This window comes from Tenrec ecaudatus, chromosome 2 (genome assembly GCF_050624435.1).
Source record: "Tenrec ecaudatus isolate mTenEca1 chromosome 2, mTenEca1.hap1, whole genome shotgun sequence".
NCBI lineage: Eukaryota > Metazoa > Chordata > Mammalia > Afrosoricida > Tenrecidae > Tenrec > Tenrec ecaudatus.
In genome coordinates, this window is record NC_134531.1 from 70,327,775 (window position 1) to 70,350,639 (window position 22,865).

The following is a 22,865-nucleotide window of genomic DNA, read 5'->3' on the forward strand; positions in this document are numbered from 1 at the left end:
GATTCAGTTTCTGGCCAAACTACCCCAAGGGCAGGCAAAGCCTTTCACGTTTCTTTGATGCTTAATAGGTTTTAGCAGATCTTTCATACTAACACAGAAGTAGGAAAGGCCAGTCATCTCTTTCCAAAAATCAGCCAGTCAAAAACCCTATGAAGCATAGTAGTCTCATCTGCCATCACGAGGAGAGTCTAAGTTCAGGCAGGATCTCACTCCTGTGTTTTTGGGAAACACCATGACTCCGAGATAAGCTCAACCACAGTTGACAACACGGTATTCCCAACAGCCGTGGCTCATGCTGACCTCTGGCTGAGGATAATAGGTCTTCAGAGGTCAATGAGAAAGTAAGACTCCATCTCTAGTCCTTTGCCTTCCTGCTTGCTGGGGCTCTGTCACTAACCCTGAGAGATGCCTGTGTTTGGCCATGTTTCTATCAACCTTGGATCCACATGACTCTGCACCCACCAGCCCGTGATCTTCCTGCAATCTGCATCATTGGATGTGGTCATGTAGGTGACAGCTCATACTGAGACAGAAGACCAGAGTTACCCAGCCCCCAAGGCAAGGAACACACATGTAGAAAAAACAAACTTTGAAGTCCTTCTTCAGAAGGCATAATATGTACAATGAGTCTGGCAAGGTGGAGAACTTTGAACTGCTTTGCGGCATTACAGAAAAGTGTAACGATGAAATAGAATTTATTTGGCAGCCAGCTTGTGTTTACAGGGATATGTGGGATTTATCTAAAATATACAGAAAAGAAATATGGTGCTAATGTTGGAAACATTTCAGGTGAAAAGGGTATTACTAAAGCACTCATGAATGGATATTGTCATGTGCGGTTCACAATGTTGTGCTCCTGTTTGACTTTGAGGGCTTACAAAACAAAGTCAACTGTGGCCGTCACTTGAATATCTTGAAAGAGTCTCATTTGTCTGACCTCAAAGGCAGATGCTGCAGTACGATCTCAAATCTGAACCGGACTGAGGAAAACAACAGGCCATTATCCTGTTTGAAATAGTGCCAGTCGCAGCCCTAGGTGCACTTTGCACAGTTCCCTTAAGATTGAAGAACTGCACCCCGGTCATCCCAAGTCCAATCACTTTTAGCTGGCAAAGTGTTTTATAGATCTTAATTGCTGACAAAAGCATAGTTTGAAGTTCTGTAATTTGGGATTGTCACTTCAGTTATCAAAGAGGATAAAGAAATAGCAAGAGAGGAAAAAAAATCATTATCTCTTTGAAGAGAAAAATAAAAGGAGCTACACTCCAGCAAATCAGATGTGGTCTATTAAAATGTAAGCTAATCAAATTTGTGTTCTTATTATTCATTTTCATTTATTTCGTGTGAGGGTAAAATGCTCAAATTGAAGGTAAAACCAAGGCTCTCAGTTCCAGTGGGAGCAGCATAGAACTAATCATGTCATTTGGAGAGTAGACTTCCTAGAATGGCAGGTTAAAAATATCTGTACGCATGTATGCTTTTTATTTTGATCATCAATAAACCACAGTCTTCAGAATATTTCTTCGAATAACATTTTAAAACGTGAGACTCTACCATCCTTCCCCTCCCTCGCCTTCCTGTCTACTGATTTATTATCTGGTTTCCAAATGGGGGTAGGCTGAATCCCTGCTCTCTTGCTTTCAGGACTCTGTCATGACCTTGAGTGCCAGGAAGAATGTTTTTCAAAACACGGTATGCATTGATTTTTCTGCCACTCTCTCTTATTACAGCACATTGGGGGACAAATTTAGACATAGTTTCTTGCCAGAAGACAGAACATTTGTGCTCATCTGTTTACTCACAATCTTAAATAGACATGATCCATGGCAACCTAAGACAAGATCCAGTTATTTTCTCTAACCATTTCTGTTCAGCCAATTCCAGGGGGAATCCAAGAAAGGTAGATGGGCAAACAGTGGGAGGGGAGGCTTGGTCGTGGGTGATTGTGGTGACAGAGTTGGGCCCACGTTGGCAAGGGGTGGATGGTGACTAATTTATTTGCATTAATAACTGCTCTCTGCCTTTCTCTCGCATACATATATATCCTTACATTTGTTTTCATGCACTTAGAACTTACTCCACCTATTACTTTTCATCTTCGTTATTAAATCAGGATCACTTGACATGCTGACTACACAAGAACCATCTTGTCACCATGTAGAGCTTTCTGTTGGAGAAGAAGCATCCCCACAGGTGTCATTAGTCTCAGATAAGTGACACTGGGGCACTTGCAATGTCAGACAGATTCTAGCAATTGAGAACAAACCGTGTCTCTTCTATGAATGGAAACTCTGGGTTTCACATAGGGACTGCTTTTGAGTTTGCATTTTCCCCTCTTCTTTCTTTTTAGGGCCACAACCATGTTTTGTCCAGGTAGAGTCTATTTTGTATTGTAAATCCGTTGCCCTTGGATTAACATTGACCTTGAAAGGGCATCGCTCTCCTCCTACCTCAAAGCCCAGTTCCAGAAAGTTGGGAGCCAGGGTCAGTATCATGTTGCCCCACAGAGGCAGAGTCTGAAGTTCCCAGAGCAATTTGCTTCCCCTGTATCCTCAGCATCTCCCATGAGATTGTCATGGGCTAATGGCCTTGAATGACAGCTTAGAAATGCACCCCTCCAAAGGAGTGGAAGGCGTGGTCCTGGGGGGGGCCTGGCTGATTTGCTGGATGTGGGTTCAGTCTAAATAACTGAGTGGAGAGGCGAAACAGACCCTGCCCTGGGCTCTGCCTTTAAATCTTCAGTGGAACACATGCCAAGTCTGGTGAGGAACTTAAGGAAACAAATCATTGCTTTTGATTTTCTCCACAGAATGAAATCCCCCAGGATACTTGCAAAGTGTGGACCAGTGTTTTATAGACAAGGAACTTCCCAGCCCTTGCCCTTCCCTTCTCTTCCCAGTTTCAAGGAATATTAAAGCAATTAGGTCGATGTCTGCCAGTGCTGGAAGACCTTCATGTTAACTTCTCCTGGACAACAGTGTCAAAATCAAGTCCCCTTTGCATACCGGTCAGAGAAATCTAACCACCTGAAAAGTTTAAGATGAAAACCCACCAGTCTGTGGGCTCGTTATGAAGCTGGTAGCACATCATTCTCTAGCCTTCTTTGGGAGGGGATGTTTCTGGACTTTAGGGAAAGCTCTGTGGTGAATAGCTGCCCAGGATCTGCACCCTGAAGAGACATTGGAGGCCGGGCTCACCTCTCATTTCAGAAGCAGAAGCAGGCAAGATGGTTCTCTCAGCAACCTGGCCTCTCTCTCTAGCATGTGGATGTTGAATCGATATCAGTGATGCAGATAAATACAGAATAGTTAAAGGTTGGTTCTGGTACTATCAGCCTCATTAGAAATGATTCATAGTCAGGACTTGTGGGGCAACTCCAATACATTCAAGGCATGCACACTGGTGGTGCTTGCCGGTGAGGCTGCTAATCCCAAGTTCCTAGACTCAAACCCACCAGCTGCTCTCTGGAAGACAGATGAGCTGTCTTCTCCCATAAATACTTAATCTTAAGGAGCAATTCTACTATATCCTCTACAGGGTCTCTCTGAATCAGAATCAACTCTGGCCAGTGCATCTAAATGCCAAACCATACTCTTCTGGGTCGTGAACTTGGCCGTGTCTCTCATGCCTGATCTCATTCGGTGCCTGTCCAAATTTCCATCAATTTTGTAAGCTAGTCAATCTCTGTTCAATAGATTCCTTTTCTGCATGAATCCATTTCTTAGGGGTGTCATAACGAATGACCACAAACGTGGTGGTTTTAAACAGCTCCAATTATTATTTTGTCATATCTTACACTGACTTACTTCACCCACTTTTCTGTTGTCCGTCCCCCAGGGAGGAGGTTATATGTAGACCCTTGTAATCGGTTCCCCCTTTCCACCCCACCCTCCCTCCACCCTCCTGGTATCGCCACTCTCAGCACTGGTCCTGAAGGGATCATCTGTCCTGGATTCCCTGTGTTTCCAGTTCCTATCTGTACCAGTGTATATCCTCTGGTCTAGCCAGATTTATAAGGTTGAATTGGGATCATGATAGTGGGGGTGGGTTGGGGGAGGAAGCATTTAGGAACTAGAGGAAAGTTGTATGTTTCATCGTTGCTACACTGAACCCTGACTGGCTCATGTCCTCCCCGTGACCCTTCTGTAAGGGGATGTCCAGTGGCCTACAGATTGGTCTTGGGTCCCCAATCTGCACCCCGCCCCCGTTATTCACAATGATTAGACTTTTTGTTCTTTGATGCCTGGTAAGTGATCCCTTCGACACCTTGTGATCATACATGCTGGTGGGCTTTTCCATGTGGGCTTTGTTGCTTCTCAGCTAGATGGCTGCTTGTTTGCCTTCAAGTCTTTAAGACCCTAGATGCTATATCTTTTGATAGCCGGGCTCCATCAGCTTTCTTCATCACACTTGCTTACGCACCTGCTTTGTTTACAGCAATCATTTTGGGAAGGTGAGCATTATAGAATGCCATTTTAATATAACAAAGTATTTTTTCATTGAGGGTGTACTTGAATGGAGGCCCAATGTCCATCTGCTACCTTAATATTAAACCTATAAATGTATGCACATAGATCTATTTCCCCATCCTCATATATACGTATATTTACATATGTAAATGCCTTTATTTAGACCTCTATTTTTACCCTTTGCCTCCTAGCTCTCCTCTATTTCCGTGTGCTTTCCTCTTGTCCCACTATCATGCTCAGCCTTCATTTGGATTTCAGTAATTCCTCTCGGTTACATTACCCTTGATCATGCCCTACCAGGCCTCCCACACCCTCCTCACCACCAATTTGGATCACTTGTTGTTCCCTTGTCCCTGAGGTTGTTAACACCACTTCCTTTCCCCCCACATCCCTCTCTCCCATGTCCCCCCAGAACTGTCGGTCCTGATGTTTTCTCCTCCAGATTATTCATCCAGCCTATCTTATTTAGAGAGACCTGCAGAGATAATAACATGCACAAAAACAAGACAGAACAAAACCAAGCAACAAAAGGAAACAAAACAACAACAAAAAGCCAATGACAAAAAGACAAAAACAAAAAATACACAACACAACAACATCAAAAAAGAAAAGCTTGTAGTTAGTTCAAAGACCGTTTGTTGGCCTTTAGGAGTGTTTTCTGGTTGAGTCTGATGGGGCACCAAGTTCTGGCCCCAAAGTTGATTTTTGGTATTCTCTAGGGACTTCAATGCTCTGTTCCCTTTGCTGTTCTGTTGCACATCCTTGGTGTTTTGCCTTGGTGTGGTGGGATCAGACTGGGCAGAATTCCCACACTATGTCTCCAGTGTTGTCCCGTGTAGGGCTATGGGTCAGTGAAGGATATTGTGTCTCATAGTGGGGCTGGCCATATGGTCTTCTCTGTGCATTGGCTGTTTTGAGTGGGAATATTGTCCTTGGGGCTTGGTTGGCCAGGATGTGCTCCACTCTCTCTTCCTTCCCCTTCATTTGCTCCCATGTGCTCTGATCAGACATGTCCCTCTCCTTGAGCTGCAGGTTCAGTGCTGTCCTCTGAAGTGAATTCTTCTGGGGGAGTTGTCCACATAGTTCGGATTAAAGCGGCCCCTCATAGGGGTCTTTCTATTTCACTAATCATCCTTGCTTCCAAGGAGCATTTTGACTCTAATTCTCCCAACACGATTTGTTCATTCCTCTAGCTGTTCACAGCCAGTTCACTATTCTTTGCCAGGCGTCTAATTCAAAGGCATCAATTCTTCTTTGATCTTCCTTTTATTCACTTCCTTCTTCAGCTTTCACATGCATATAAAATGATTGAATGTATCATGTGCACCGTGGTTTTCAAAGTGGCATCTTTGCTTTTGATCACTTTAGCAAGAACCCTTGCAGCAGATTTTCAGCTCCTGGTAATTGTCGGCAATCTTTGGTCTCCCTGGGTGGGTAGATGTATCATTCCAAGTTCTGCTATTCTTATACCAAGTGCTTCTTTGAATCTCCCTGTGGGTCCTCCTCTCACGCTGCAAGGGCACCAGTGGTTAGATGTCGGGCTCGCCTAAACACAGAATGATTTACTCGTGAGCTCCTTAGGTAACTGCATGGGCAAAAACCTCTTTCCAAATAAAGTAACATTTTGAGGTTCCAGGTAGCTATTGCATTTTGCGTGGGTGGGGTGGTAGAGAGGGGAATACTATTCAACCCACGAAGGTAAGTTAACTGGAAACAGTTTGATTGATTGGGACCACAGATTTGTACGATTCTGGCATCCTTTAAGTTGATTTAAAGGATGCTTGAGTACTTGAGAGTGAGCTATGTTTGCAGCATCTTTTTAAAAGGGGAATTGAACCTGTGGCCTTCGGGATGGAGGCTTGAAGGACTTTCAGTTCTCTGTTGGTAGTGGGGAGCAGGAAAGGTGGTCACTCACAGCCAGCAGGAGGCGGTGCTCCCCATGCGATCACCCACGTGACAGACCAGACTGCAGTTCTCACCCCCAACGCCCTACACCTTACAGGCAGTTACTGACAGGCATCCATGGATTTATTTGTGCAGTTCTGCTTTCTCTCTCTTTCTGGGTCTCCTTTCCAGCCCAAAGTCAGGCCCCACAGCTGGATGAAATAAAATGGTCATGTCGAGACGCCTTAAAATTAGCATGTTTCTCTAGGTCTTAACGTTGGGACCCTTCTCTGGGCAGAGAATGGAGGCTTTTCTTACTGTCTGTGCCGCAGCTGTTGGGGGTCAAGTCAGGAGCTGCCTGCTTCAAGAGCCACCCCGAGGCCTAGATCTAATATCTCCACCCCTTCCAAAGCCAGTCAGTGCAAGACTATGTACCAGAGCAGAATAAAAATTAAAATCGTGTGGCTTTCCATTTTTCTTAATCGCCTTATCACTTTGCTCTTCCAAAGTTGAGAAGAAATGATCTAACAGTTCTCCAGGGGGTGGCTTCATAGGAACTTAAAGCCAATGCCCATCTGCTATAGGTTAGGGTGAGCCAAATGCTGAAATTCAATCCTTCTTGTTCCACTCTGCAGCACACCCAACCAACACACACATGCACACACACGCACACACACGTGAGCAATCACAACCCCACTCCCTTCTGCAACAGTGCCTCCCAAACCACATGGCCCAAGCAGTAAAACATCAAGGCTTGACTCACCACACTTGGACCAATAAAAACTGAATGTAACTTTGCACCCTTAAAGAGCTGAGTTGGTGTGTGCAAAATATCCCCCATGCGCCTGGTCCTGTGATTGAAACACTGTCATGCCTTTCAGACGAGGGCGAATGTGCTCCTTAAACATTCAGACATTCATATGCACACACACCTTTCTGATGTATGCGTTGGCTGTGCAGAATATCAGAGGTGAAAAGCAATAGATGAGACACACATGCCATATTGCATAACTTTATAATTGATTAATGTCACCTCGATTTAATTTGATGGGCCGACCTCATGCACTGCAGTCATTTCCACCCTTTAGTCTCTGCTGTGCTCTCACCGGATGATGTCCGAAGCCAGAGCTCGATTTCTATACCTGTCGTACAACATGATAACCAGAATCTGTCCGTGGTTTCTAGCCAGCGACAGCGTGGCGGGGGCCGGGTTCTGGGTGACAGCTTCCCATGGAGGCCTCATTCGGTCGGTAGCACTTGTGAGCGCACAGTGAGACTAAAGGAAAGATCTCCACACAGACCTGGCCCGCAGGAAAGGTCGTGATGGGCTGGGAACCTGCTCGTTTTGTTATTGCTAATCCCAGGATGGCCTCTGCTTTGAATGGATTTTCCCCCAGCCCAGTCCAGATCAAGTCCATAAGTCCCATATTAGCCCATATTTCCAATACCAATCTATAAAGTCCTCTTTCATGAATCTTCAGATTCATGAAGCACATGCAATGATGCTGAATGCAGGAAGATCACAGGCCAGTGGGTGGCAGTCTTACAGATCCAGTGATGGTAGAAGCATCTCAGCACTGGAGTGAGTCTCACATGGCTCCTCCAGCGAGTACTCTAGCATAGCTCCATGTGCCTTGCCATCAGGTATATCTTGCAGGGAGTGCATGTGTCCCGCGCCCATGGAACTATTTATCTCCTTCATGCCTCCAAATGAGGTCATCAAGCTGAAACCTAATTGACAGGCTAAATGCCACCCCATTAACTCTTTCGTCTCAAATTGACAACAGGTTATATAATGACCACAGGCCTATTTCAAACTTCTGGTTGATCTATTTTATAGTCCATTTCTAAATCGGGAACTATGTGGAAATGCACAGGGTGATGTACCCAGCAAGTCACCCTCATTCCACTCCCCCCAGCCTCAGAACTCTTTCCCCTACCTATTCACCTAAGACAGACTGCTGATGGTCCCGTTTGTGGAATATAAACCATCCCCTGGCCACGGGTCCAGGAGGAAGTACTATTTCCAAGCTGGGCCAGTAGAATAGCCCTTCTTAGAAATATGGAATAAAGTGGAGAGGGAATTTGTCTTTTTCCAGGTGGATAGACAGCCGTAATGCTGATATTTTTCAACATGGCTATCCAGAGATATAGAGAAAGGAACGACATAAAATTTTCAAAAGAGCAGACCCACCACGTAGAGGAGAAGGAAGGGTCAGATTTCTTAATGACTTTGCACCTAAGATTCTAATTTATTCTAAGATCTGCTGTATGCCTGCCCTTGTGTTTTGGGAAACACAAATGAATCCATTCTTCTTTCATGGTTTAGTCGAACTCGAGTCATTTCTCAACTCTGTGCACACCACAGCAATTCTATTTCCACGCTATAATGTGGATTCGAATATCATCAAGATGGAGTGTATTTTCTCAGTGTTAGCAATGGCTCTTCCATTGCTTCACATCTTTTGATGGCATGGTCTCTTCAGCTACCCAGTTTATAAGTGTGCCTCACTTTCCCCAAGTTCAGTGGTATTTTCTTTGCAGAAAATTCTTAAGGATTTCTACCAGACACCAACAGCTTTCTTTTTCCTCTATTTTCACCATCGTCTAGTTTCTTGAAGTCTCTTGGATTTCCATCACACTTGCATTTTACCATACTGTGGAATATCTCTATTCAAAAGCTACATTATCACTTCTGCACCTACTGTCAACCATTATGGAACAAAACTATTGCCCAGAGACATATGATAATGGGATCGAGAGAGAGAGAGAAAGAGAGAGAGAGAGAGAGAGAGAGAGAGAGAGAGAGAGAGAGAGAGAGAGAGAGAGAGAACTATGAGTCAAGCTGAGTTCTGTGCCTTACAGAACCTGTTCCACTCAGGAGTGCAAGCTAATCCAAGTTGATGCTGTAGATTCTCCTGAACTGCAGAGCCTCCTCTGGCCCTCTGGACTCACTCAAAGGTGATATGGTGCGACACTTGTGAAATTGTTCACTACAGATTACTAAGGAAACCCAAGAATGTTCGGCTCATCATGCTTACTGGCTAATCCACCTTTGCTCTGGACCACAGTACCCTGTCTGCAATGTAAAATGCCTAGATGTGCAATTCAGTTAGTCCTTCCCCAGGTTTAGTCTTCTGAGGCTGCTCTTGAGGTTGGTAAATCATGGCACGGAGAGCTTGAGTTCTAAGAAAATGCTTTAGGGTGAGACATGCCAGGCAAAGAGGTTTATTAGGTGGTAATAAGTTTATAGTGCAGCACAGGACCTCCCTGTGGTCTGTGTCTACAAGGGTGGCACTGTAATTACAAGGAATTTTAAAGGGAACATTCCAAGCCAGGAATAATATAATTTCAGTCTTTTATCCAAGCTTTTCAGTTCAGGACACAGGGTCTATTAAGCCCTACAGGCTCCAAGAGAGAGTCATAAGTATCACTGTACCTTTCAGGCAATGAAAGGAACCAAGGCCACAGACCAGGCTAGCTCAGTGCTCCTGGAGTTCCCTGCCAGTTCATTGGTCCTCTAGAGGTGGTCCAGGCCACCCTGGTGGTCTGCACTGATTTTCCAGAGGTCTGAGGGAGGGTGGTCTGCTGGGACCCTCATGCTTCATCAATAACATTGTTTATGCTGATGATCCAGAGGGACTTATAATTTATTTATGCAATGTCGTCTGGTATTTGTTGTTGTGTGCCAGCACGTTGATACCTACTCATAGTGACATAGTAGAAACTCTCTCCCCTCTTCCCCCTGCCCCCCCCCCAAATTGAGCACCAGAACCTTTCTCCCACAGAGCTACTGGGTGAATTCAAACCACTGTCCCTTTGGTTAACAGACAAGCACTTAGCCATCGCTTAGAGGTTGCTACCATTCTTCACATGTCTCCTGGCGAAACTGTCTAGGCCTGCCTCCTGCTCTCCTCTATAAGAAAGCTAGCAGCATCAGTCCGTTTGTGGCACTCGGGAGGCTTGGCTGGTGCTGCAATGCTGGGCGCTGTGCCACTGGGATTTCAGATGCCAGCAGGGTCACCCATGGGGAACAGGTTTCAGCAGAGTCTCTAGACAAAGAATAGACTGTGAATAAGGAATAGGTTGACCAATTATGAGAAGCTGGCCACTGTAAACTTCATAAATGGCAGCAGAGCCTTGTATAATTCAGTGCCAGAAGATAAACCCAGCAGGTTGCATTCAAAACGTCAAACTCACTGCCATTCAATCAATTCTGACTCATAGTGATACTATAGAAAAATCCCTGTGGGTTTCTGGGACTGTGCCTCTTCAGCCAGGTACAGGAGTAGAAAGCTTCATCTACAAGTGTGCCTCAATTTCCCCAAGGACAGTGGAATTTCCACAGAGCGACTGGTGGTTTCAAACTGCTGACCTTGTGGTTGGCAGCCCAGTGCATCACCACCATGAAGGTTCCTCTGTGGAAGCGCTGCCTCCTCAAAGCAGAGTCACTGTCAATGACTGGGATGGATCAGAACTTCTAGTTCATTGGCTGATGGAGCATGATTTAACATGAGGAGAAACAGCTGCAAACATCATTAATAATCAGAACGTAGAATATACAAAGTATAAATTGAGAACCATCAAAAATGAAAAGGAATGTAGAAAGAGTAATATTGTAAACATTAGTGGGCTGAAATGGACTGTTATTGGCAATTTTGAGTATGACAGTCAAATGGATTAGTATGCCAAGAACGACAAATTCAGGAGGAATGTGGTCAAATTCATCATCTTAAAGAACCTTCAAGATGTGTCTTGAAGGACAATGTTATCTATGATAGGGTAATACATATATATTTGTAAGGAAGTCCAGTTAATGACACTATTATCTAAATTTATGTACCAGCAACTAAAGTTAGTGATAAATAAATGGAAGAATCCTACAACTACTTCAATTTGAAATTGATCAAATATGCAATTCAAATGGTAATTAGTGAATATGGAAACCATATTCACATTTGGCCTCACTAAAGTTGAGGCCAAAGAGGAAAGATCAGTAGATGGAAAATATAGCTTTGGTGATAAAAAGGAAGTTATTAGAATTTTGATAAAATTTTGCAAGAATTTTTCATTGAAAATAACTGTTTTTCAGCAACATAAATGATGATTATACATCTGGACCTACCCAGATGGAATACACAAGAATTAAATTGACCAAATCTATAGGAAGAGATTATGGAGAAGCTCAATATCACTAGACAAAACAGGACCAGAGACTGACTGAGCAATAGACCATCAATTGCTCATATTCAAGTAGAAGTTGAAGCTAAGGAAAGTGCAAAAAACATTCCAGAACAGTCCAGCTATAACCTTGAGTATATCTGAAATGCTGGGAATCCTTGCATGTGGCTCCCCTAGCCCAAGCCTTTGAATCTGATTGGGTAAGAAGATAGAGGAAGCTTCTGATTGGATGATATGATTTAGCTGTGAGTGATTGTGCAGGGAATCAATTGCGAGTGCTATCTTGATGAATATAAAATCCCCCATTTCGGAAGCAGGAGGGGGAGGTGGACTCTCCCTACAGGAAGACAGACGAGCCAATGGTGGAGCTTGTAGCAAGGTCCCAGCATGTGGCCTCCTTGATCCAGGAGAAGTGGCAGAGGAACAGAAGCAGCAGCAGAATCAGGATGCAAAGCACTAAACAGAATGGTGGACTTCCCAGCCCACAGCGAGTCAAGCTGAGTGCTCTGGGGTAGAAGGCTGGCTTGTGGAGCGGGGCGCCTCTGGAGACTTGATTGAGGCATCTGGCTTGCTGACTCATGGAGTGGAAGCTCAGTGTCTTCAGGTTGAAGTTTATTGCAGAGTAACATGCTCCTTGGGCATTTATTGGTAGACATAGACATAACTTTGTAACATTGCCCGAACAAGGTAGAGGCCAGGTCCAGATGCTGAGGGCTTAGAGAGAAGCTTGCTTTGGGGCACAGCCCAGAGTGCTCTCACTGAAACAACGGTGTCCTAGGTATCTCACCATTTCAGGATATACCATATGAACAAGAACCAACGGCGTGGAAAGAAAAGTTCAAGCTGCACTGAAGACATTGGTCACGAAGAAGGCTCCAGGGATTGATGAAACACCCACTGAAATGTTCCAACAAGCTGATGACACGCTGGAAACACTCTTCTGTGCCAGGAAATCTGCAAGTGAGATAAACAGCAGGCCAGCTGACTGGAAGAGACCCATATTTGCAGCCATTCCAAAGAAAGATGACCCAAGAGAATGCTCAACTGTAGACTGTCACATGTCAGTACAACTTGGCTTAAGCTCACCCAACAACAGTTATAGCAGGACAGTGATAGGGAAGTGGCCCAATTCGGGATGGACCAGAAGAGGACATAGAATAAGACATACTCATGCTGATGTAAGATGGGTCTTGGTTTAAAGGGGAGAATTCCAGAGAGAGTGTTTTACTGACTGTGCAAAGGCATTCAATTATGTGGATCCTAACAAACTATGGACAGCCTTGAGAAGAATGGAAATTCCAGAAAACTTCATTGTGCTCCTGCAGAACTTGTGCATGGATCAAGAGGCAGTTTTGTGAATGAGACGAGGGGCTACTGCATACCCTATATACTCATGTATACACTGAGTTTTTCAGCACATTTTTAAATACAGTTTTTGTGCTAAAATGAGGTGCCTCGGCTGATTTTCGGGTTGGCTTATACTCAAGTATATATGGCAGTTTAAAATCAGGCAAGATGTCAGTTCAGGTTGTATTCTCTCATCATCCTTATTCAATCTATAAGCTGGGCAACATCAGAGAAGCTGGGTTCTCTGAAGAATAAAGTGGCATCACGATCGGAGGAAGACTTATTGATCACCTGTGATATGCAGATGACACAACCTTGCTCGCTGAAAGTGAGGAGAACTTGAATCACTTGCTGATGAAGATCAAAGGCTGCAGCCTTCAGTGTGGATCCCAGCTCAATGGAAGGAAGACCCAAATCCTCACAACGGGACCAATAGGTCACATCAGGGCATGGGAAGAAAAGTTGAAATTGTCAAGGGTTCTGTCTTGCTTGGATCTATAATCAATGCTCATGGAAGCAGCAGTCAAGAGATCTCAAAATGAGTTATATTAGGTATATCTGCTGCACCAGACCTCTTTAGAGTACAGAAAAGCAAGGATGTTACTTTGAGGACTAACATGTACCTGACTGAAGCCACGGTGTTTCCAGTTACCGCATATGCATTTACCAGTTGACCATTGAATAGAGAAGACCAGTGAAGAATCGATGTATTTGAATTATGTGCTGAAGAAGAATGTCAAAAGCACGATGGACTACGAAAAGGACAAACAGATATATCTTGGAAGAATTAAGGCTAGAGTGCTCCTTAGAGTCAAGGACAGGAAGACTTTGTCTTATGTACTTTGGACATGTTGTCAGGAGAGAAGAGTCTCTGGGGATGGCTATCATACCAGGTAACATAGATGGGGGAGCGGAGGTGAGGAGGGCACCAAAGGAGGTGGATTGACAATGGGCGTGGGAATAGGAACAATGATAAGAATGGTGCAAGACCGAGAGATATTTCATTCTAGTGTACGTGGGTCCCTCCCCATGGGTTGGAACCACAACAAACTTCCCTAGGAAATTCCAAAGTCACAAGCATCATCTGTGAGCTCTGTGTGGTAGTGGCAAGGAATGACTGAGTCCAAGGGAAAAGGAAAGTCGAGCTGTGGGAGGGAACGTTGGTGTCAGGATTAGTGCGAAGCTTGGAGCGTGGAGCGTGCCTCAGCCTCCTAGGACTCAGCTGTGGGCAGCCGATGATGGTGGGTTTCCTGTCCCCTGATATGGCTGGAGGGGCCCTGGTGGCACAGCGGCTCCACGTTGGGCCGCTAACTGCAAGGTCGTCATTTTGAACCAGGAAGCCACCAGCCGCCCTACGGGAGAAAGAGGGGACTCCTTGCTCTTATAAAGCGCTACAGTCTTGGAAACCCACAAGGTTTGGGCAGCAGTGAGGTTGGGTTTCGCACAACTGGGGGTGGTCAGATGCCGCTTGTGTTAGACAGGGTTCTCTAGAGAGATCAAACCAGATTGCTGATAATTGTATATATATATTTATAAAGATAAATATATGTAACACAGGAAATGAACTGTTAAATTATAAACAGATAGATATATAATACAAGAAATGAACAATTAAATTATAAAGCAGTGCAAATGGCTCAGTGCAACTCACTCCCGTGAGAGAGTTGTGAGACACTGGCCATCCTGCAAGTCTTGAGAGCCGCCAGGTAGTCCTCTGTAGAGAGAGCTAGGCTATCCCAGCACACGCAGCAAAACAGCAAGGCAGGTCACCACCTGTCAGCCAGGTCACCAACTGTCAGTCCCCAGCTCAAGAGATGTAAATTTCAATCATGTGGTCTTAAAGGGACCTCAAATTACAGCGACACAGTCCACAGGTAGTGTAGCCTGTAAATTGAGGCACAGAACAACCAAGGCAGCCACACACTGGTCCGATAATCAAAGAACAAGAGACAAGAAAAGTGCGGCTCATGGAGCCATTTATCTCCCCAGCCTTCGATTAATCCCACTTGTGTTTATCGGCCAGGCTGGCACAATAAACTAACTATCTCACCACTCCAACATAATTTGTTTCTCTCTCGATATTCCCTGTGGATTTAGAATCCATCACAAGGCCAGAGCATCATACACGAAGAAAGCTAAAGGTGATTAAAAAGACAAGAAAGGACGAAAAGACCAAAGTCCTTGTCAGAAGAGACTCTAAAACTTCCTCTTGAACATAAAGTAGCTGACGTGAATGCAAGAAGTGATGAAGTAAACAAAGTGGACAGAAATGTTCAAATGTCAGCCCGAGAGATATAATAAAAGCATTGTATTGAAATGTGCAAACACCTGGGGATAGAAAGCCAAAAAAGAAGGCTGGGCGTAGCATTCCTCACATTTTGAAAAATTGAAAGCATTGAAATAATTTGAAAGAATTGAAGCAAAAGAAACAAATTTTTTTTGATTGGTCAAAGTTTATCATTTAACATCAAGTTTTCATTTTAACGGAGAGGCAGGAAAGGGTATGACAGGCCCACTTAAAAGGTTTATTAATGGGCTTAGGTTGTTTACTATTAGCTATTCCAAAGGCTCTTGAACGTATATATAGTCATATTTTTGAAGTATTAACTCTTTATAAATTTTTATATTTCAAGTTACAGTTTCTATCGAATGGCTCAATTTTTCAATCAAAGAATCTGTACTCCACAGCAACCTGCCATCTCTGGAGCCACACCTGGTCCGCTAACCTGAACAAAGACGCCTGAAATGACGTACATCTCCTTTCTCTAAATTCTTTTTGGTTCAGGGAAGGTAATAAAACTTCACATTTGGTCAGATGAGCCTGGTGCCCACTCTCAACCCAGTAAAAGTTTCAGATGGAAGAGTGATTGTGTTCAAGCAGGCGGGAAAGCTCAGACCGAGTTGCTCGCCACCATTTCTACTTACTGACCTAGTAAGTTAGATTCCTGCTACCGACCATCTTTCTAGAAGAGACTGCCGTTTACGTTACCTTGTCCCCAGGATTGATCTGGTCTTTTTCACTTGTGTCAGCTGGGTCAGTAAGGGCAACTCTGAGCCTAGGTGTGAGATGCCAGTCACCAGTGATTCTGTTTATCTCAATAATAATAAGCCCTTCCTGAAAGGGCCAAGACCTCTAGAGTAATGACCTCCTGCTCAGCGTCCCTCGGCACTGCCAGCGGTCCTTCATTCAACACGAAGTTTCTGTAACAAACTCACCACCAAAAGCATAATGGCTCAAAGCCCTCTGGGTTTTCTGGTTCTTGTTTATAATGGGTACAGACTGTATTCTCGACGGGCATGCTGCCTTACTGCAAGATGTGGGGGAGGGCTGCAGGGCTGTCTCTTCTCGCTGTAGCCCTGTCATCTGTCCCACACGGTCCATCGGTATTACCCCACCCCTGGGAGGGAGAACATGAAAACATGCAGGAGGACACCTAGGGTCATTTGCATTCTGTTCTGCTTTATTTTTGGTAAAGAGCTACAAAGCAAGCAGACATCAACTCAGTTTCTACATGCACAATTCACTGACGTTGGTAGCACATGCACTAACTTTCTTGATAACCTTGTTCTGAGTTGTAGTCTCCTTGGCTTCTGATCTGAACTTTGGAGTTGCCGCGGTCAATTTGATCTCCTATCGGTCATTCTGTAGAAGAATACAGTGCTGGGTACGCTGCACAGAGGCCGCACCAGGCCTCCCCTGACTACGCAAAGGAGGAGAATTCCACGCCTTACCAGCCCAAGGCCGATTCCCAAGAGACAGAGGTCAGACAGGCCACCCCCCTGCATCCTTCTTTCCCCGATCCCAACACCACCCGCTGCTCCCACACCAGTCTCTACTTTCATCTGGGTTCCAAAATTCATAGCAATGGCTCTCCACAACTCAAGAGAGTCTTCAGAATGACAGGAGTTTAATGGGGAAGTTACCAGGTTACCACCAGCCAGGGACAGAAAGCAGTAAGGATCCAGTCACTGGTCCTCAGCGACCCCCCTCCTCAGCCAGCAGCTAGGTCTTTCTCTGGTCCTCCTCTGTCTTTGTGATCAGGAAACCCACCTGCAGCTGTGCCTCGAGGCCTCATAGTCTCTTTGCTACTCTTCTGTCTATGACATGCCCCCCTTGCCCTGACCATTGACCTCGATGTGGCATGAGCTCAACTCCCTCTGTCATTCAGGCAGGTGTGCTCTGCTGGTGGCTCTTCTTCCTTGATGATGTCAGAAAGTTTCTGTCTTCCTGCTTCGTTAGATGGATTTCTTCTATCGAGGAGCTTGGCAACTAAAAGTGACCAATCGCCTCTACTAGTGTTTCGCACACCCTCGTCACAAAATCCCACCCGAGGATTTGGTGGCAGTTGAAAGAGACAGGGATGGAAGAGCTGTATTGAGCTATTTCACTTCAGTACAGATGCTCGAGCTGGACATTTTTTTCTAATTACGCGATACTATTGTTCGGTTTCAAGATAAGTTCAGGGGCTCGTCGTGGTTTAAGGTGCAGGAGAGAGTCTGGATTTCAAGGTAATGATAAGTTCTGTTCCATCTCATTCCTCCCTCCCCTTTTTGATCAGGATGCTTCTATTAAACCTTTGGCCAAATGGTTTCGGAATGAGAGCCGTGTAGTTCTTCTGGTCTCAGGAGAAGGAGGCAGGTGCTTAACAAACCAGTTGAAACCTATTTTACTTCCTCTTCAGATCCCTGGTCTGGGGTCATTCTTGGAGTGCTGACAGCACGTCTTCTCGCATTCGCATTTTGCTCACTAGTCACAAGACCAAATTGAACCACAGAGAAATCTTGAGAGGGTAGCTAGCTAAAGCATATTACTTTGAAGACTACGCTATGTCTGATCTAAAACATGGTATTTGCAATCACTGCCTGTGCATGTGAAAAGATTCCTGTCTTTGCTCATTATGAAAATAATATGTGCTTACTGCAAACCTTCAAGAAAATGCAGAAGGTATTTTACGGACAGAGATAAAATGATCAATAATTTGTTTCCTCCAGAAATGCTGGAGTTTGCTTGTTTATATGCCTGCTTGGCAAGCTCTTTAAATGCATATTTTTAAAATTAATTTGTGTCTGTAAGATTGAAATCACGCTGTACAGAATATCTTATTTTGTAATCTGCTTTTTCACGTAACAAAATGCATTTTGAACATTAGTGCATGTAAATGGATAGAGAGATCTCTATTTGAATTTCACATGCATATTATTCCATTATATAGACATGTGAGAATAATTGCATAATGCATGCATCCTGGCTGCACAAGTGTAGACAGGACAATAAATGAGGCCTGGGTTTGGGCCTGTTTTGTTCATCTATGTGGTGTAAACAGCATGCTCACCTGCTAACAGAAATGTTAGACGGTGTAGTTCAGCTCCGAGGACCTCCAAAGAAAGGCCTGCCGTGAGTTCTGAAAAGTCAGCAATTGAAAGCCTATGGAGCCTAGCCCTGCTGTCGTTCAATGGGGTCACTGTGAACTGGAGTTGACTTGATGGTGACCGGACATTCTTTATTGGTCTATCCTCAGAGCAAGACAAAATATCTTGCTTATGATAGATGCTCAATAGTGCTTTGAGTTAAGCAGGCCTCAGCCAACTAAGGAGTGACTCTCAAACTTCAGCATGCATAAAACTTTCATGGGAGTCTTGTTAAAACACAGCCTTTTCCAAAAAGCCTGGGTGGGATCCAAGAGTCTTCAATTTTAACAAGCTTCCAGGTGATGCCCGGGCTGCTGGCCTATGCAGTAAGCATCGAAACAGCAAGCATCTACACAGTGGCTTACAAGGAGATAGCTTTGCTCCCAGGAGACCTTTGAGAATGTCTCAAGGCATTTTTGGTTGTCGTGACTGGGAGCAGCGGTGCGATTGGCATCAAGTGCATCTGCTGCCAAACATCCAAACAACGCCCACAACAAAACCACCTGGCCCCGAATGTCATTAGCGTACCATTGTTTAGAAACTCAAATCTAGACTAGCCTTTCTCAAGCACATCTGATCAGAACACAGAAAATGATTTGTGTGTCTCTTTTTTCAATTCTTCTAAGGATGACTGATAACTAGTATTAGTCTAGATGCATAGGTAATAAGTTATTCATTATGTACAGTGATGCATAGTTTAGGTGCTAGATGCACCGAAGATAGTGTTAATTCCTTATGTTCCTGGATTAATTCTTTCCCAGAGCCATGCTGTGCAAATCTGCTTCTGCCAGAGCAAGTTTCAGGTGTAAAGGAAGCCAAAATCCCACTGAATCTGATAACTCTTTCTCTCTCTCTCTCTCTTTCTCTCTCTCTCTCTCTTTCTCTCTCTCTTTCTTTCCTTCCTTCCCTTCCTCTTTCTTCCTTTTATGGAAATTGGGGTCTAGAATTATTACTCATACATGTGATTACAAAGAACTGCTTGGATGTTAAATAAATAGCTTCTTGGGGAAAAATCCAGAACTGCACACAGAGCCCTGGTGACTCTGTGGGCTGAGAACGGCACTGCTGGCAGGTCAAACTCACCAGCCACTGCACATGAGAAAGACGGGGCTGTCTGCTTCCTTAAAGACTTACAGTCTCAGAAAGCCCAAGGAGCAGTTCCACTCTGCCCTCTCTAGGGGTACCATGAGTTGTTGACTCACAGTGGCTCAGAGAATACAGAATGTATGAATTATTTAGCTGACTACTTAAAACATTCAGAAGAGATTCTTTATAGTTCTGTGGCACTCATTGACCTGTCCTAATGTAGAGTTGTAGTCAATAAAACAGTTCAGTTACCATAAGATATTAAAGTTTGTTACCTGGATTTCTTGAACAACATGAAAAGATAAAAGTACCAGAAATATAAAAGAAGGAGAAGAAGGAGGAGGAGGAGAAGAAGAAGAAGAAGAAGAAGAAGAAGAAGAAGAAGAAGAAGAAGAAGAAGAATAAAAGAAAGAAAGAAAGAGGAGAGAGAAAAAAATGCTCAAAACTTTTTTTCAAGTTCTTACTTTCTTCAGTTTCTCATATACTATAACAATCCTCAACACTCTACTTGATGGAAATGGCCCTCCCTTCTTTTGCCAGTCACCCCAGATCTAGATCGTAAAAGGCTGAAAAGTCAGCCCTGCTAAGCATTATCTTTCTTGGCAAGCATCTGAGATGAAGAATCTCTGTGAACAAAGGCAGGGTTCCCCTATAAGACCGAGGGTTGGATACAGTGTGGTGGTTAGATACTGCCCCGTGGACTCCAACTCACAGCGACTCTACATACCATAAAATAAAACCCTGCCTGGTTATCAAAAGATATAGTGTCTGGGGTCTTAAAGGCTTGAAGGTAAAAAGCGACCATTTAGCTCAGAAGCAACAAAGCCCACATGGAAGAAGCATTCCAGCCTGTGTGATCACGAGGTGCTGAAGGGATCAGTTATCAGGCATCATCAGAACAAAAAATCATATCATTGTGAATGAGGGGGAGGGAGTGCGGAGTGGAGACCCAAAGCCCATTTATAAGCCACTGGACATCCCCTTACAGAAGGGTGTCGGGAAGGAGACGAGCCAGTCAGGGTGTGATGTAGCAACAATGAAACATACAACTTTCCTCTAGTTCCTATATGCTTCCTCCTCCCCCACTATAATGATCCCAATTCTACCTTACAAATCTGGATAGACCAGAGGATGTACACTGGTACAGATAGGAACTGGAAACACAGGGAATCCAGGACAGATGATCCCTTCAGGACCAGTGGTGAGAGTGGCGATACTAGGAGGGTGGAGGGAGGGTGGGTTGGAAAGGGGGAACAGATTACAAGGATCTACATATAACCTCCTCCCTGGGGGACAGATAACAGAAAAGTGGGTGAAGGGAGATGTCAGACAGTGTAAGATATGACAAAATAATAATTTATAAATTACAAGGGTTCATGAGGGAGGGGGCAGTGAGGATGGAGGGGGAAAATGAGGACCTTATGTCAGGGGCTTAAGTGGAGAGCAAACGTTTTGAGAATGATGAGGGCAATGAATGTACAGATGTGCTTTACATAATTGATGTATGCATGGATTGTGATAAGAGTTGTATGAGCCCCTAATAAGATGATTTAAAACAAAGAATAAAACCCTTCCTGGTCTTGTACCATCACGATTGTTATATTTGAGCCCATTATTCCAGGCTGTGTCAATCCATCTGTTTTTCAATGACCACCTACTTTACCAAAATGATGTCCTTGTCTAGGGACTGGTCTCTCTGATAACATTTCCAAAATACTTGAGGCAAAGTCTCATCATCATGCTTCTAAGAAGCATCCCAGCTGAGCTTCCTCTAAGACAGAGTTGTCCCTTCTTCCGGCAGCCACGAGGTGCTCAATTATTCACCCATACAGAGGCATTCATTCTTCTCCTGCCCTTCTTATTCATTGTCCAACTTTCACACGCATAAGAGATGATGGACAATACTATGGTCAGAGCTCAAAGCGACATCTTTGCGACATACCTCTTTGAAGAAGTCTTTGGCAGGCGATCTAGTCACTGCAGTGCCGTTGGACTTCTTGACTGCTGCTCTCAAGGGCTGTGATGGTGGGTCCACGCACAATGAAACCCTTGTCAGTCTTTGTTCCATCTACCATGATGTTCCTTATTTGCCCGGTTGTGAGGATTTTTTGTTTTCTTATGCTAGGGTATAGTCCATACTGAAGGATGTAGACTTGGCTCTTCATTAGTACTGGTGCAGGTCCTTCTTTCAGCAAGGTTGTGTCATCTACCTAACATTGGTTGTTAATGGGAAAGGGCATCAGGGAAAAGAGGAAGAGTCTCAGTGAGGTGGGTTGACACAGTGGCTACAACAATGGGTTCAGATATTCCACCAGTTTGGAACCAGGCAGTGTTTTGTGTGTTGGACATAGTCAGAGCCAACTTGCTGGCCCCTAACAGCAACAAGGATTTCTGCAGTATTCATCTGAAATGCAATATGCCCCTTTGTTGATTTCTAACAGCACTTTCGGGTGTTCAGTGAGTCGACCCATTCTCACTAGAACAAGGGGGAAATTCTGCTTTCATGGTACCCTTGGCTAAAGATGAGGGACCCTCCCTTCTTTCTGCAGGACCACACAGTCACTGAGCAGTGTTTTCATGGAACTGTGAGGGGAAAGGTCCATGGTTCTATGAAGCAGGTAGAAACAATTTTCAACAAATTTTCTTAGATTGTATTTCTACCCAAGATGACATTAGGCAAATTTGCTTGGTCGAATACTGGTGAGAAACCTTTTTTTTTTTTTTAAAAAGCATTAAAGGTCTAGGCATACCTGGAGAATCTTTCTAAGGAAAGTCCCAGAGAACTAGGTCTGCTTTAAGGCCATATTTTATAGACCCGTTCAAAGCAGTTCCTCATTTAGCTAGATGACCAGCCTCTGTTAGCTAAAATGGGAATGACTGACAGTGAGGCCACCCAAGACGAACCCTTCCCTTGTTATTTAACCCTGCCCGGCAGATTCCTCTTTGTATAGACAGGGATATTACAAAGCAACCTGCAAGGGATAATTATCACGATCTAGGGAAAGGTGTAAAATGTGAACCTCCCCTGCTTCTACCACATTTGCATTCTCTAACCAGCATTCAGAGGTCCAAGTCTTGCAGTAATACCCTCTCTGACGGGCTAACAAGACCGACTGGTCAAAGGGTCAACGTATGGATGGCTTTTTCAGGTGACCAAATAGAATTGTCACATAATACCTGATACAGGACCAGGCATGTTAATGTTCCATGGCAATTCTGATGTCCAATGAGTGAAGTTCTTGGTAAATCAGGGTGGCCTCAGACCTCTATAGCCGGGCTTATGTCTTCATTTAACCAGGTGGTCACAGTTGGTGTCAGATGAGCATCCTGTCTCTTCTGAGACATGACATTAGTTAGAGAATATTTGCTAAGCAAATTAAGAGTGTAAACAAGATCAGAGGTAGGCAAGTGGGTTTAAATGTTAAAATGGTTGAAGACAAACTGGGCTCAAGTATCTTAGAAGCGTCTATTAGTATGTAAGTAATTGAA